At 43.8% G+C, this 12651-nt stretch overlaps 1 protein-coding gene across 8 annotated transcripts in view; it reads right to left on the bottom strand.

Moving 5' to 3' along the window:
* Nucleotides 1–7958: 7958 nt before the first annotated feature.
* Nucleotides 7959–12651, bottom strand: part of ALPK1 (alpha kinase 1) — a 151759-nt gene continuing 147066 nt past the window's right edge. For 5 of the 8 annotated variants that reach the window (XR_007477314.1, XR_007477316.1, XR_007477317.1 and 2 more), the window contains one exon: nt 7959–11942. The gene's annotated coding sequence lies outside the window, so the exon portion shown is untranslated. The remainder of the gene's footprint in view (nt 11943–12651) is intronic. The other 3 variants (XR_007477320.1, XR_007477321.1, XR_007477318.1) reach the window with 2 other exon arrangements.

The raw sequence follows: 12651 nt of genomic DNA, 5'->3' as shown, positions 1-12651 counted from the left end.
AATCACGGTTTTAATGCCAAATAACTGTTAATTTAGTGATGATGATGCTTTTATGGTGATTATAGGCTTCTTTTGGAAACTTGCCAAGGAAACAGGTTCATGACACAAGTCTGGGGAAGGTAAATCTTCAGGTGCAGGTACTCAGGAAACCTCAGCTGGTGAGGGGGATCCTATAAACAGGTGGTGACCCTAACAGCTTATTTGGAGAGGCACAGATGGGGGGAGGGTTCAATAGTCATAGTTTTGAGTAATGGGTAATACACCTAATGACTCAACCTGCGACCTAGTTGAATCTAGCAGCCACCTCTGCAGTTTCTCCAGGACCAGAGACCCGTTCAGCAAGAGCTTGCAGGTCCTCTTACACACCAGCATCACGTCATATACGGGAGGAATTCCGTCTCCCGTCTGTGGTCTACACTCGGGCTTTTCCCCCGCTATCTACAGCAGACCTAATTTTACACTAAGTAGGTGCAGTTATTTTTTTATGGCGTCTAATCACTTTTAGCGGTTAAGAACGATGTTCTTTCTGCCTCACTTCGCGCTGGGAGTTCTCCTCGCCACCCACTGCAACCTCCGCAGCCTGTGGGTTGAGGCCCAGTCGTCCTCTCCCGTCCCCTGTAGAGATGAGAATTACTGGTCGAAGCTTCAGCGGTAGGGAATATAGTCGCTCTTCCATTTTACCCATTCGCCTCCCGCCCTGGGACCAGCTCGGTTTGTCTGCACCAAGCAGGTTCGTGGGCCGCTGAGCCAAGCCATTCTATTTCTGGAGCTCTCTGCTGAGAGCCGTTTCAAGCAAGGCCATGAAGATGTTGTTCTGATGACAGTCCCACACCGCAAAATTTGCCAGATCTTTCCAGCTCCAGGGGCGCGGTGGCGTGTTTACCTAAGCCTGGAGAGGTGCGAGGGTTGGTCCTGGCCCGGGTGGATCTCTGCTTCGGCGCCGCCAGGCTCCGGGCATTGATTGTATTTACTTGTTCTGAAGTGCCCAGGACTTAGGGCTGATTTTCCTTCATCAGATCTAAGACAAATCCATCTGAGGGCGAACAAGGAGAAAACGGAGAAGCGGAAAGGTGGGCCGCCGGGCGAGGTAGGGACGAGAGGAGTACTGGGGCTCCCGGAGCCCCCAGCACCTGGGCAGGAGCCGTGTAGGCTCTCTCCCGGGCAGAGCCCTGCGGGCCCTGCGGAGGCGCGGGCTTCGGAAGGCGGCCTTGGCCGGGAGGGAGCGAGGGTCCTGTTACCGCGGAGCGCATCTAGACCCAGGGCCCGCTTCTGCGGCGCCCAGCCTCCGGCCCGGGTCGCCTGGACGCACGGCTGCGGCAGGGCCGAGGCAGAGGCAGGGAGTTGCGAGCCGCCGCCGCCGCCGCCGCCCGCCGCCCGCCGCGTGCACAGCCTTGGGCAGGTTGTGACTGCTGGGCCTCGACACCTGGAACCCGTTAAAAGCGCCTCCTCCTCACGACCGGCCTCGGTCTCTTCCCCCACCCCCAGGCTCCCGGGTCCCAGGCGAGCTTTGAATGTATTAATTAAATAAAGCAGGCAGCCCTTGAATCGCGCCAACGCAGGGCGCTCTCGGGAGTGTGAAAGTCCTGGCCTCCGAATCCGCAAAAGAAAAATGTGTGAAAAGAGAATTAGTGAAATTAGGTTAGACCAATAAAACGTGAGGGCTCCAGCACCCCCCTTCCCGCTCCCCCAGCCTGGGGCTAGAAGGGCTATCTGGTCTGATCTATTGTTTCCCGCCCTGGCAGGGGGTTCATTGTTTGATAAATAATTCCCCCTCCATTTTATTCTTTTAAAAAAAATGGGTATTTGCATAATCACTGCTTTGATGTGGCCAGAAATAGGAGGCTTGGTCTCCCCAAGTCTGCTATTGGTAGCGAAGCAACAAAGCTCGATCCAGATCTTTCACTTCGCTGACAGCGTGTGGGGCAGATTGTCAGAAACGGCTGCGTTAAGCTCCTGCCTCCTTTTTAAAAAGGATCCACTTTAATGATTAAACCTAAGGAATGTCCCCAAAGGGGGAAGGTGGTGAAGGACGAGAGCTCTCAGCCCCCTCCACCTCCCTCTGTCCTCCAGGGTTCATTGTTCTCGGCAGTCTCTTTTCCAAAGCCCTTGCGGGCGTGCGCCTCGCTTGGGGCCTCCCCACGTGGCTCGCAGTGGGCACCCGCCGGGGTCCGCCGGGGCCGAGGTCTGCAGGAACGGTCCTTCTCGTTCCCCACCCGTTTTTCCTTTCCCAGTTTGGTTTACCCAGCCTGGGTGGGGTTCGTCTTATGGAGGACGCCGAAGTGAGCTGCTCTTTGGTCCCCGAGTGGAAACGAGGCGGGTGGGGAGGGCCCCTGGGAACGCAAGATGGGGGCAGTTTCAGATGGTCCCCGACAGGAGAGAGGAGCAAAGAAATTCAGTCATCCGGAAAGCGGATCGAGAAAGCCAGTGTGGCCGGAGCTATTATATCCCTGCACGGTGGCGGGAGTCGGAAGATGGAGTGGGAAAGAGTCCTGATGCTGTGTGCACTACAATAAATGACTTTTTTTTTTCTTTCCTCTCGGTGCCGGGGTCGCAGGAGGAGGGAAGGCGGTGGGAGTTCTCTGCTTTCATCTCTGCTTTCTCTCTCACCCAGCTTCTCCAAACCTTCAAGCACGAAGGGGGAAAAGCCAACTTGGATTATTGACTAGGAACGCAATGTGATGAGGCTGGGGCTTCCTGAGCAACCGGACAGCCGCCAGCTCTGCGCTCCAGCCTGGGTACGTCTCACCTGTGGGAAAAACGCTCAGCCTCCTCGGGCCCTAAGCCCAGGATTCCGGGAAGGCGGGGGCGGGGAGACGCAGGCGGGAACGAAGGGGGATCCGCGAAGCACCTGCGCGACCGGGGTCCCATTCCTCTTCCGAGCCCCCGCATCTCACCAAGCTGGACTCCGGGGCATTCTTCAAGTGTCCCACCAGCTTTTGGACTCAGAGCTTCAACAGTTGTTTAGCTCATTGTAAATTCTCTTTTTACTTATCTTTCCTTTTTACTTTTCAAGGCTGTAATTGTATAAGCAATCGTTTTCCTTCATATCAAGTTTCTCACAAAAGTCATACTTCTTACAAAATAGAAGGACTTGGGATTCAAGATTTTTCCCAATGGAAGCATAGTTTTAATTTTGTTTGGACTTTGACAATAGCCCTGTAGAGTCATGTTACCTGGTAGACACTGTAGGGTATACTGAATTCCAGAGATGTAAGAAATCAAGAGGCAAAAAGTTAGAGTTATTTCAAAGGACACATCTCCCAGAGAGGCTGTTTGGACTGTAGCTGGTCTTTCAAAGATTCAAAAACAAGTGTATATCTTCTCTGACCTTGTTGAAGTGTAGAACAGACTGTGCCACCAGTATTTTTCTTCATTCATCCTTCCCTTCTAATGATTCCATTACCACCTTCTCCTTGATTCTCTTCACTCCAGGACCTGGAGGCATACCTGGAGACATTAAACAACGAAGCAAAGAACCAAAATCTTTCACCTATCTTACTTGATCTAGAAACAATTAAGTAAAAGTGCTGAAATCCATGTTATATGGGAACAGGAACCTTCAAAATAAGCAGGGAAAGCTGGGGGCTGGTTTCCAGGGTAGCAGCTTGCAATAAAGCCTAATTCCTTGTGACAAAGAGGTCATCTTCCTTTTCACATGTGTTTATGATCCCTTTGTGCATTGTATTTTGGCATAAAAGCTTCTATGCTCTGTCAGGCCTCCACAGGCAGCTCTATGACTCTCAAGGGGGTTTATTGCCTCTTTGGTATAAGAATAGCAGAAAGAAGCCAAACTAGTGCCAGTGTGACAAAGGACAACCCCACGGGCTTGCCATTGCTTTCTTTCTGTAACATAAATTTTGCTATGCATTGAAATAATTTAAAAATGAGAGATTCTGGGATAACTTTAATTTGATTTTGTGGTTTTTCTTCATACGTTTCACATCTATTGAAACACTACATGCAAACATGTACAAGAAGATTGATTCATTGTGAGGATATGATCAATTTATCTTTTTGCCTTACTTTCCACATAATTTTGGAAAAGAAATCAAATGAGGTAAAACCTTTGAAACTGTACGGAGAAAAGTCTAACCATAAACTTTACATAACTATTGTATTAATGCATTAATACTTCTTTCATTCCTAGAACATGATCAAAAAATTTTTTTTTCTGAATCAAACCTATCTGAACTAATATCTTCCTTAACTCAAAATTGCCATGGCAGCAGCTTGAAACAGACAAAGAAGAAAACATGATTTTGCTGGTGGAGCACTAAAGCAACTCAAAAGTTTTGAGTTCAAATCCAGTGTTTCTCTTCAATTAGAAGAAAATGATTTCACCATATCTGCATGACATGGGCACTGCACAGGCAAGCCTTGCCAATAGAGCTCTTGATGGCTTTGCAAAAGAAATTCCTATCATTTTCAGTAGACCTAGGAGGGTCTATATGACATCTTTAGTCTGGGAAGAATCAGAAAGAGTGTAGTGAAAACTGAGTTTTATTTTTTTGTGAGCAAATAATTTAAAAGGGGTTTCAGTTCTACTTGAGTAAAACTGTCCTGGAATCTTAAGACCATTCTGCTCTCCTACATTGGGGAGACTTTTCTAGACTTCCTAGAGTTTTTGTCAGAGCAAAATGGTTCTAAACTATGTAAGATGAAACTGAACTGCTGAAGGCACTGGCCAGAGTACTTCCCTCACCTTCACATTACTCTGAATTTCTCAGATACTCATGTCTTCGATAACAACATGTATAAGATGGTAATGGTGATAACACATTACAAAGCAGGCTGGAGCAAATCCTTATGGTGGCAACTACTGGTCATAGCTCTCCAGATAATTGCTAGTTCCATCTCTTTCCACCAAAAAGACACCAAAGTTCAATGGTTCCCCTTTCCTACCCCAGCAAAACAAGTGATGTTACAAGATCTTCCGTAAGGGACTAAAAGGAGAGTATTCATAAATGTTAGGCTTCTCAACTTTTTGGTATTCATGACACACTTTAGAATTTTGATAGCATATTTGAAGGGATTGGGAGTCTCCAAATAACATTAAACAAGGTAGCTATGATTACACCACACAGTATCTTCACTGTCTCACAGAATCTGTAACAGTCACAACCGTCAGCCACTGCCCTTCATCATGGTATCACTGTTTCAGTATTACTCCCATATACACTAGGCAATATTCCTGCATGTTTCAGGAAACAGAATTTCATTAGTACTATCTTTATCCTACTCTGGAACTCTTATTCAAAGCCTGTGACTTCATTTCATTCCATCTGGACAAAATCCTGCCGCTGGATACTGAGGAGGACATTTCTAGTCTCCATGAATATCTGATGTTCTAACCCTATTGGGCATGCTCAGGCCCCTTACAGTAGGGTGGGGCTCCATCTCTGGTCTCTATCTTCCTCTTCTCTTGAGAGGGTGAGGCCAACATATCAAAGCTCGTTGGGCTTCTGAGTGATCATATAAAGAGTAGTGGTTCTTGTGAGTCACCTCACCTCACAGTGGATGGTACATGAGGGAGAAAAAAACTTGTGAGTTGAAAGCCAGGAAGATTTGAAAGTTGTTGCTGCATCATAAAAACCCACTTTGATTAATATGGAAGTATATTTATTTGAAGACTATATAACTTATTTATAGCAAAAAAAAAAAGTCTGTAAAACTTGGTGGCTCACCTCTGAATAGTTTGAAGATTCTGTTATAAAAGACAATTTTATTTTTATTTTTGGCCATGCAAGAAAGCTTTATGTCTCAAAGTCTACAGCCATTCTTAGAGTGATTTTTAAAAATCATCTTAACCATTTTAACTGTACAGTTTAGTAGTTTTAAGTATATTTGCAGTGTCGTGCAACCAATCTCCAGAATGTTTTCATCTTGCAAAACTGTAACTCTACACCCATCAAACAACAGCTCCCATTTCTCCTCCCTTCCAACCTCTGGAAACCAATATTCTTCTTTCTGTTCCTATGAATTTGACTACTTTACATACCTTATGTAATAAAAGCTATTTTTATTTTTAAAGCATATAGTGTCACTGTCCTCATTTTCTCTATTGTAATAAACTTTAATTTTATTTCTCCCTACTGCTGATGTAGAAGTAAGCATGTATGAAGTTCTGTCATTCACGACACATAACCTTTCTGCTATCTTGTGGGAAATAATAATATGCAGCTGTACTCTCCTTTGTATAGTGTTGCTGATTGACTGAAGGCAGTTTTGCAGGAGGGCACCCATTATCTGAAGCCATCTATTCTTGAGAGAGCCCTGCACGTAATTATGTGTTTGCCCCATCCTATCCAGAAAGTGACCGAGGTGCTTCCATAGGTTCTGGAGGTTAGTTTGAAGAGTAGACTGACTCCTGGGGTGCTATGGATAAAACTCACTGTGATAATGTTATTTGATCCTGTTGTACCCAAGCCTGTAAGGGGACAGTAAAGATAAATTACACATTTGGCCGAAGTACTATAATCAGCTTAACTTAGAGTATGTGATGAGGCTTTTCATTTTGGGGAAGCCAGAGCACTGGATTGAGTCAAGAGGCTGAATTTGTGGTGAGGGTCCTTTTTGTTACTGATTGGCTGTGTGACCATGAGTAAGTCTCTCAGCCTGATAAGCCTGATAAGCCTAGGTATTTCCAAAGTCTTTTCTAGTCCTGATTTTCAAAGTTTTTATAAAATACTATAGGTTTGTTTTTAGAAACACTTTTGGACAAACCCTAACTGTTTTATGTTTGTACGTGTATTTTCAGAAGACATATCTTCAGAAGAACAGCTGTGTTGATTTTCAAAAATAGATGAAGACACAAGATTTTAAGTTGCCTTTTATAACTGTGTCTTTAAAAATGGAAACTGGAGGATGGAGAAAGGCAACTGAAACGTCCCTCAAGCTAGGCTCATATTTAACACCGACATCTAAGACTTGCCGTGCACTTTGAATCCAATCTTGTTTTTTATTCAGTGCTTGCCTTGAACAGAAAAAGTCAGTCATTTTAGGTACGGAAGAAGAGCAAACCTTTAAACAAGATTCTCTCTTTCAAGCTGCCTCTGAGCAGAGGATGACTATTTTTTTTATTCAGAGACATATTTCTTCATCTACCTCCTTTCTCCCTCATCTTTAAAGGTATATCTTGATTTGGGCATCAAGGATCTACAAACACATCACACAAGTAATTTAAAATTGTTCTTCTTGGGGGGAAAACAGATTAAGTCTCAGCTCCCCATGAATAGCTCTGCTCTCTCCTTTTTAATAAAGAAGAGTTAGACTGGACCAGTGCCGATGGCATATTTACCTTCATGAGCTAAAAAAAAAAAAAAGAAAAGAAAAAGAAAAAAAGTTAATTACTGCTCGGAGCAAGTTAGTCTGGCTGTCCTGAGCTGTCTTTTATTAGTTGTCCCCTTCATTAATTTCCCTCACTGGATTTGCTGCTAATAGCTGCCTGGTCCCAGTCAGCTCAAAGCCGCATCTGTGCCATTGAGCAGAAAAGTAGGAGCCTGGCCAAAGGGGGATGGAGATGGCGTGAGGGAGACGCTATTTACAAATCAACTCTTATTAACATGATGGTCTGGTTTGCTGAAGAGGGGAGAGGGTGGGCCTCAGAGCAGAGAGCTGTAGAGCAGAGGAGAGGTAGTGAAAGCTGAAGGAATCAGCCCCAAGCATGGCAGTTTGGATTTTTACTTCATTCCTTATGAACTAGTGTTCTCCTAGCTTCACCTTAGATTAATGTCAATACTTGTTTTCCAAAAGCTGGATGAAGTATACTACTCTGTCACTGAACTTCATAAAAAGCAATAAAAGTATGGATCTTTTAGTAAGGAGGTTTGCTCTTCACCTTATGATGCAGAGACTTTGAGACTCTCTTTGAGACTTTGAGAGATCCAAGTCAACAAATGGGCTTTTTCCTTTTAAAGTTTATACCTTATTTTTAGATATTAATTCAATTGGAGACAGTGTATTGAATACATGTATGATTTGTTTATTCTTGTCCAGTTGTTTACATCGCTTTGGAAAGGTCAAACCATCTTTATTTTCCTCACACTTATCCCCAACAGGTATAAGAACTTACCAAGTTATCTTGTTACAGTAAGCTCCAGGAGGAAGTGTGCGCGCACGGGCACACACGCCGGTTCTCATTCTCCAGCGTCTGTAACAGGGCCTCCCATACAGTAGGAGCTCAGCAAGTATTTGTGGAGTTAACGCTGACGAATGAGGAATTTTTTTAATAGACAAAGAACAATCAGTCCCAAATTCCTATTTATATGCATACTCAATTAAGAAACATCTCAAAGCTCTCCCACCTGTTTTTATTTATTTATTTGGCTGCGTTGGGTCTTAGGTGCAGCATGTGGGCTCTTCCTTGCAGCGCCGGCTTCTCTCTGGTATTGGTGCTCCCGCCTCAGAGTGCTCGGGCTGGGTAGCTGTGGAGCGTGGGCTTAAGTAGCACCTTTCTGTGTGCGTTGTAATATACTTGAGCTTCCATTCACATTGCTCTATCACAGTAAAATAGAAAAGTTAAATTTGAATCCTCTGAGTATCACATGCCTGGGCTTGGGGATCAGTCAGCTTGGGTTCAAACCTCATTTCTAATATTTATTAGCTGTGTGGTCAACTTAATTTTGGCTTTAGTTCCCTATTTCTAAATAGAGTTAAATGAGCTAGTACATGTAATGTGGTTGGCACATAGTAAGTCCCAACAAATGGTTGCTATTTGGTTATTCTTTGGAAATACACGTGTACCAAATGTGAAACCAAGGGTAGTCACCAGTTACAGCCTTTAAATTGTTTAATAAATAATGCACTGTAACGTACCTTCTCTGATAAATCTCCACTTTATTTTTGCAAAAATTTGCACGTCCTTCAAGTGTCAGGTAGCCTAAACAATGTTTGCCCAAGTTGTTCTATCAGGAACTTGGAGTAAGCTGTGTCTAGTTCGAGCGGGTTTGAGACGACCGACCCTCCAACTGGGCATGTGCGAGTGTCCACTGGTGACCCTGTGATGTCAGAGGGCCAAAACCTCCACCCTTACAGCATGCTAACCGCCGTTTTCCTCCACGAAGAGGCTTGTTATTGAGTTGCACCTGTGGCATCTACAGGGCAGGACAAGTACCTCACCTTTTCCTTATCTTCAGTCACTTTTCCCCACGCTCCCCATGCCTCAGCTTTATCCCATAAATATTCCGAGCCCCTCGCCTTGGGGGAGGCTGACTTGAGACTTTTTCTTCTTTGTCCTCACTTGGCTGCCTCCTGAATAAACCTTTTGTCTGATGCAAACCTCCACGTCTCAGCATTTGGCTTGCTGGACTTTGGGGCAAAGTTCAGTAACAAATGAATATGGTATTTTAAATATAAAAATTATACAGACTTCGGATTTTTAGTTATTTCAAAAATAACAGAGAACAAACTAGTGGTTACCAGTGGGGAGAAGGGAGGGGAAGGGGGAGGAGGGGCAATATAGGGGAAGGGGAGTAAGAGGTACAAACTATTAGGTATAAATTAAGTTACAAGGATATATTGTACAACATGGGGAATATAGCCAATATTTTATAATAGCTATAAATGGAGTGTAACCTTTAAAAATTGTGAATCACCATGTTGTACATCTGTAACTTATATAATATTGTACAGCAACTTACTTCAATAAAAAAATAAAGTAATAATTGAGAAAGGTAAAAAACAACATGAGTTCTATTGAAGTATCAAAGAAAAATCCAGATTAGTAAAAATCTAGAATAATCATAATTACCATTGATTTAGAATGACATTATTTATAGTTAATAACTATAATTAATGTATTTATTTGGAGAATGAAATAAAATGCTTCATCATTTGATAATACATCGTAGAACAAGAAAGGAGCCTATGTGGCGTGGTTTTGGAGGGGTTGTTTCAAAAATTAAAAAGCAGATACCCCTTGAACCCGAAATTCTATTTTTAGGAAGTTATTCTACAGAAACTCTCTTTTTTTTTTGGGGGGGGGGGTACGCGGGCCTCTCACTGTTGTGGCCTCTTCCGTTGCGGAGCACAGGCTCCGGACGCGCAGGCTCAGAGGCCATGGCTCGCGGGCCCAGCCGCTCTGCAGCATGTGGGATCCTCCCGGACCAGGGCACGAACCCGTGTCCCCTGCATCGGCAGGCGGACTCTCAACCACTGCGCCACCAGGGAAGCCCCCAGCACCATTTATTGAAGAGACTATCCTTTCCCCATTTGAATGTTCTTGGTGTCCTTATCAGATTAGTTGACTGTATTTCTGGGATCTCTGTTCTGTTCCATTGGTCTGTGTGTTTGTTTTTATGTCAGTACCATACTCTTGATTACTATAGTTAAGCAATATAGTTTGAAATCAGGAAGTGTGATACTTCCAGCTTTGTTCTTCTTTCCAAGATTGCTTTGGGTATTTGAGGCCTTTAGTGGTTCTGTAAGAATTTTAGGATTTTAAAATATCTCTATGAACAAAGCCTTTGGAATTTTGATGGGGATTGCATTGAATCTATAGATTGCTTTGGATAGTATAGACATCTTAATATTAGTTCTTCCAATTCATGAACATAGGGTGTCTTTGCATTTATTTGTCTCTTTTTCAATTTCTTTCAACAATGTCTTATAGTTTTCAGTGTACAGATCTTTTACTTCCTTGGTTAAATTTATTCCTAAGTATTTTATTTATTTTTTGACGCTATTGTAAATGGGATTGCTTTCTTAATTTCTCTTTCAGGTGGTTTACATCTCTCTATTGAAACTCTCAGTTTTGTTCATACGTTGTTTTACTGAATTTGTCACACGGTCTGTCTGTGTGCTCACTGAACTGTACTCACTGAGCATCCTTAAAACAATTATTATATTTTGAATTCTTTGTCAGGCAATTCATAGATTTCTATTTCTTTGGGGTCAGTTACTAGAAAATTATTGTGCTTCTTTGATGATATCATGTTTCCTTGATTTTTCATGCTCCTTGCTTGAAGTCTTACATTGCTGTTTTCACCTTTGAAGCAGCAGTCACCTCTAGGCTTTAGTGACTGGCTTTAGCAGAGAGATACTTTCACTTGATAGCCCAGCCAGAGGTTCTGAGGCTTTTCCAGACCTTTTCTATGGGTGTGCCTGCTCCACACTTTTTGTTCCTTCTTGGGGAAGTTCCTAAGAGTGTATACCTTCTCTCAGTCCTGCAAAGCCTGGCTAGGTGTTGAAAGTGTGCCATTTGTTTTCCCTGATGAAGTGTTCTGAAACGCTCAAGTCTGTGAGTCTTCATCTAATCTTGCAGAATTAGACTGGCTTTCTGCGCTTGCTTGCTAGTCATCTGCAAGTACTTGTTCTCACTGTCCACAGAAGACGGCTACGCGAGGAGGCGGGCAGTTAGGCGTTGGGGGTGCATGTGGGGGGGCGTTGGGGGGGGGCTGCATGTGAGGCATCCATCATTTCTCGTGGAGGGACTTTCTGACAAGAGTCTGTGAATCAGTTAGTAGGCAGAACCATGAAGCAATTAGTAGTATTCCTTTGCTGAATTCCGAGCCCTGGCTGCTGTACTCTCAACTTCTCCCAACACTCAAGGTTGCAGATCCCCTCAGTAATCTGGGTGAAGTGAGAAAGAAGTGGGTCTCTTGGGTAGCATCCTGCCCAGCTGGGGAACCTGGGCACTCACTCACATGCTCTCAGTCTTCCCTGTGAAAGAAGTCATGGCCGTGGGGGTCTTTCCTGGCACCGAGCCTTAGGAGAAGAGTGATGTGGGCAAAGTGAAACTGCTCCTCTTACCATCTCCAATGAATCTATTCCTGGATTCTTCTGCTTCAGTGGCATGCTGGGGTTTCTCTGCTGGACTCCTGGACGCCCACAAGGGTGCTCTTATCCGTGGGTGACTGTAAAAGTCGATGTACTGTGGGGGGATGAAGGCGGAGAACTCCTATTCTGCCATCTTGCTGATGTCACTTCAATTATATTTCTATGTACTAGTAAAGAACAATTGGAAATCGAAACAAGAAAATAAGACTATGTACAGCATCAGAATATAAACTACTTAGGGAAAATTTAACAAAATATGGGCAAAATATGCATGCTGAAAACTAGAAAGTATTTATGGAAACATTAAAGAAGACTTAAATAAATGGAGAGATGTATGGTACTCATGGATCAGAAGATTCCACGTTGTTAAAAATATCAATTTTCCCCTACTGTGGTCAGCCTGCAGATGCACAATGGATCCCCTGCTCCATCCAAAATTTGGATGTCAAAACTGACGATGCCACACATGCACCAAAAGGGTGTGAGATTATTATTCACATAACACGGCTTCCTGGGGAGAACAAGGAAGCCTCCCAAACGAGTGTAAAATGGCTTGAAAGAATGGGCTTAGTGTTTCATGGAGTTTAGAGGGTAGGGCTGGTGTGAGAGTTCTTTCCACGGGCTGGGGTTTCATGCTTTTAACTTCCTGCTGGTGCCAAAGAAAAAAGCACCTAGGCTTTCTGGTCAGCTCATCCAGATGTGGGGAAGAGAGGTAAGGGACAGTGGAGGGGCTTCACAGCTGGCAATCATCAAACATCAAAAATGGAGTCAGACACTTCATTAGATTCCCAATTTGATCCATAGACTTCACACTACCCAATTAAAACCCCTCTTTATCCCTGATAATTTTTTTTTCTGAAGTCTGTTTTGCTTGAG

Source organism: Orcinus orca, chromosome 4, assembly GCF_937001465.1.
Source record: "Orcinus orca chromosome 4, mOrcOrc1.1, whole genome shotgun sequence".
Lineage (NCBI taxonomy): Eukaryota > Metazoa > Chordata > Mammalia > Artiodactyla > Delphinidae > Orcinus > Orcinus orca.
The sequence above is the reverse complement of the archived record's forward strand: the minus strand, read 5'-3'. Positions and strand labels throughout refer to the sequence as shown.